The sequence below is a fragment of the Hydractinia symbiolongicarpus genome, chromosome 7 (genome assembly GCF_029227915.1).
Source record: "Hydractinia symbiolongicarpus strain clone_291-10 chromosome 7, HSymV2.1, whole genome shotgun sequence".
NCBI lineage: Eukaryota > Metazoa > Cnidaria > Hydrozoa > Anthoathecata > Hydractiniidae > Hydractinia > Hydractinia symbiolongicarpus.
Window position 1 is genome coordinate 23,888,256 of NC_079881.1, and position 4,195 is coordinate 23,892,450.

The 4,195-nt window shown below is 31.9% G+C and overlaps 1 long non-coding RNA gene across 1 annotated transcript; it reads left to right on the forward strand.

Moving 5' to 3' along the window:
- Positions 1 to 472: 472 nt before the first annotated feature.
- Positions 473 to 3,372, forward strand: LOC130649235 (uncharacterized). The gene is made up of 3 exons (XR_008983021.1): positions 473 to 522; positions 2,330 to 2,394; positions 3,017 to 3,372. It is a non-coding gene; the product is annotated as an uncharacterized LOC130649235 (long non-coding RNA).
- Positions 3,373 to 4,195: the final 823 nt, after the last annotated feature.

Below are 4,195 nucleotides of genomic sequence, written 5' to 3' on the forward strand. Positions count from 1 at the left end.
ACACTGGGCGCTGTGTTAGCGCTTTATTAAAAAGTTAAGATAAATAAGTCATTTTTTACTGTGGGACCAATCCTAGCCGATAGCTCGCGCTGAATAAATAGAGACAGTTTCAAAAACTACATTTCATTTACTTTGTAATGGCGTCAATCTGTTTGAGTTACAACGGTTGCGTCACATATTCGTACAAATATGTATTTAGCGATATTTTAACGCTATTACTAGGTTGCATCGCTTTTAACAGTAAAACGATTTACTGTGGGACTTAATTGAACTCATTTTGGACTGCTCGTCGACGTTAAGGCGCGTTCTTGCGGCTCCTCGTTATTTTAACTCGCTTAATTTTATTTACGGTTTTGGCGAGTAATATTCTAACTGGCTATCTGGTCCGCAGATTTAATTAATTACAAAGTAACGTGGCACGCCACCATTATTACACTGATTTCATTTGGGTTCTTTACTTGTCCTGATTTGTGTCAAGTTTGGTTGGAGAAAGAATTGTTAGAAGAAAGAAGGCTAACAAGTGTAAGTTTTTTTTCACTCCAATACGGTGCTATATTGTCAGGAACAAAATTATATTCATAATATAATAAACTTTTGGAGATTTCTAGCCGCTTTAGCTAGCTATACTCCACTCCTGCCCCACCAAGAATGGTTAAAAATAGAAGAGTTTATCTAAGAATTTTTATGTTGTTATTCGAACTCTTTTCACAAAAATATTCTTGTTTTTTCTTGTTTTTTCTGAATCATACTCTACCAAAACCAAAATCTCTAGCTATACTAACTAAAACTGCTTACCAAAGGTAGCTAATGTTAAAAAAATTATAAAATTTTTGCCTTTTATACACTAAAAAATTATATATTGACTAACTCTGTAAGCCACATAGCAATGTGTTTTTATGTATATATATATATATCAAATTGAGATACTTCTTTAGTCAAAATATCCATAAATACATTTAGGAACTAAATTAAATTTAGAAAATATTTTAAATATTTATATAACGATAATCGTATATGATAACCATAACTGTATAAAATAACTAATAACTGTAGAAACTTAAACTAATCTGAACTACATTCACATTTAACTAGCTTAAAAGTTTATAATACAGCCTTTTTAACAAAAGTTTTTTCTCATTTTCTTCCTTAATTTAACTGTTGTTTATGTATGGGAGCATGTGATCGCAAAACAAAATATAAATTTCAGTCGTTAAACAAGTTTGCCAACGTGAAATCAATTAAATTACAAAATCTGTAATACTTCTCAACTTTTCCAAATCACTACAGTTTATCGAAAACATTTTCCCTATATTTTCAAATGTTAATGTTTTACTAAAAACTATTAACATTAACATTAAACTATTATTAAAGTATACTTTATAATATAAAAACTTCTGTTTACAACACTTTCAGTTCAAATTTGACTTTAACCTTATTGTAAAATCAAAAAAGTTCTTTTTTTAAAGCTTTACAATAACGTAAGACCTTTATTGTTTCTTTGTATTTTTTTGTCTCTTCGTCTTTTTCCGGGACTAATTTTACACTGTGTTTGGTATCTTGCAAAGCGGTAAATTCTAGATCTTTTAATTCTTCCATTTTGGTTGTTTCTGCAATTTTCACTTTGACTTCAACTTCTGCCACACACAATTTATAGTTTTCTGTCAATTCTTTTGTTTTTCCAGACTTCATACGTTTGCGCAATCGATCATACTCGTAAACAAGAGCTATATCACCAAGTATTGATTTTAGCATTCTTGCTGTGTTACCAATCTCTTTCTCAGTTTGAGGAACATTCATTGGTTTTCTTTTAATTTTAAACAAAGAATCACCCTTATCTACTGTATTATTGGGAGCGAAATGTGGGAGAATAGTAGGAAAAATAGCTTTATTTGAAATAGGTGTCGATGTTACAGGTGCAAATTTTTTCGAACATGGTGTCGAAGGTACAACGGGTGGAAACAATGGTGTAGTAGGTGCCTCGAAATTGGTAAAAGGTGATACTGAGATACTGGTTGACATGAATTCCTTCTTTTCATTCATACTGTATTCGAAATGTTTTAAATTATCCAAGAATACCGTGGTGTTTTCTTTAGTTACTTTGTAGGCTGGGATAATTTCAGTATTTTTTAAGCAATCAACCCATAACCTGGACAAAAATTAAAATTACAAAATATTGTAAATTTGAAAATTTAAGTATTAAAGGTGTATTTTTAAATTCAAATTTGTGAACTGTAAAACTTTTTGTAACTAGGTAGACAAAGATATAATTTACCCTTAGATATATGTGGTAATAAAGGTGTATTTTAAGATATATACATTACTTTTTCAGGTAATCCTCTTCCTGATTCAATGTCCACGATCGGAAATGATGCAACTTCAATGTGCTGTCTAATGGTAATTTTTCTTCATTTTTTATGAAAATACCTGTTGGTGTTTCTTCCCACCACTTGTGACTGTCCAAAAGGAAGTGAGCGATACGTTTAAGATATGTTTCGTGATTTCTTGGGTATTCTTTTATCCAGTCAAATGGCATCAGTGTGCCTAAAAAATGACAATAGGTACATAAATTTTAATTCAATATTAGCAAGAAAATCTTAATTTGTCCTTAAGAATAACTAAATTTCCTAATTTTTACATCAAATTTGTCCAATATTTGTTTAATTATAGATTATAGATACTAGTCGATAAGGCCCGTGGAAAAATCCACTGAGGAGGCAGGATAAAAATGAAAAAGAAGCGTTAAAATTGTTTTAACGTCAAAGTTTGGTAAATTACAGAACAAAATTATAAGCGATGTTTTATAGAATTTGTTAAAGAAAATTGTAAGGAATATAATCGTCTTTGTAAAAGTCACGGACAGACAGACAGAAGCTCCGTATTATTATAAGATATGAATTATATAGGTTACATTTTTGCAAAATGTTTTCCAAGGGACTGAATGAAAATTAATACCTGTCATTGCATTACTAATTGGTTTGTACAATTCCTTGAATTCTTTTTCTTCTCTTTCTTCCAGCTCAATACCCTCATTTAACTTTTCTGCTGCTTGCAATCGAATTATCGCATTGGCTATAATGTTATCACCATGATTGTTAGATGTTAACTTAGTGAAGGTTTTCAATGGATTGAACATGGCTTCCTCCTTCTCAGTATTAGCTGTACGCCCAGAGATCAATCGTAATTGAGTACAGGAATGACGCATTAAGGAGTGGTAGTAAACACCGAAGAATTTCCGTGATGTCAATGACTTCAAGCTACCCTTTATATAGATTTTAGTCAGCATTGAGTGAATATGTGTTGCATTAATCAATCTCAATATGACTGGAGTGCTTCGTTCTTTATCAGGAAGGTATAAAATTTCCTGTATTTCACATAGAGTTTTCAACATTTTCACAGCAAAAGTATCTTCCAAATTTTTTATAGCCCAATTTGTGGCTATCAATAAGCTTCTTCTATAGTCACTAGAATTTTTAGCCTCTTTGTTGTTGAACGAACTATCAATAATTTTAATTAGCTCTTGCTTTTTGTCAATGTGGTGTGGAAGTTCATTGTATATGTTTTTTATGTAATTGGATATGTCGTGTAATGGTTCATTGTTTAATATTTCGTATTTTCCAAGGTTCACTTCCTCCAGTGTATTGTTAATGTTCTCAAACATTAATGCTGGTAATCGTTGTATACCATGGACACTTTCAAGTGAAAGAAATTGTAGCTCTTTAAGTGTTGTGGAGCACGAGAATTTTATTTTTCTTTGGTGAAGCTCATGAATTAGTTGATCTTTTTTTAAGTTCTGGAAAACTTTCACCTTGCCATCATGGAGTGCATCGGTGGCACGTATTGTCATCCTCACCTGAGCCATTATATCATGCAGTGATAAATGATCCAAGTTGTATGAATGGACCATACTGCTTGCACAATCAGCATGAATTCCACAAGAGTGACAGTAGAAATTTCCGCCCTTTTGTTGCCCTGCTTCAAAAGCTGCAGCTGGACTATCACCCTTGAAAATTCTCATAACATCAGTGATGTTGAATTCTTTTTCAACTGGTGATGTTATCTTCAAAATATCTTCCAGTCGATCACTACTGTATAGCAGCTGCTGGTCATTAGAAGGACATCTAGCTAACAGGTAAAACTCTGGCTTCTCTACTGTAGCTTGAATGTTGACCTTTTTTTTAGTCTTTTTCATGTATTC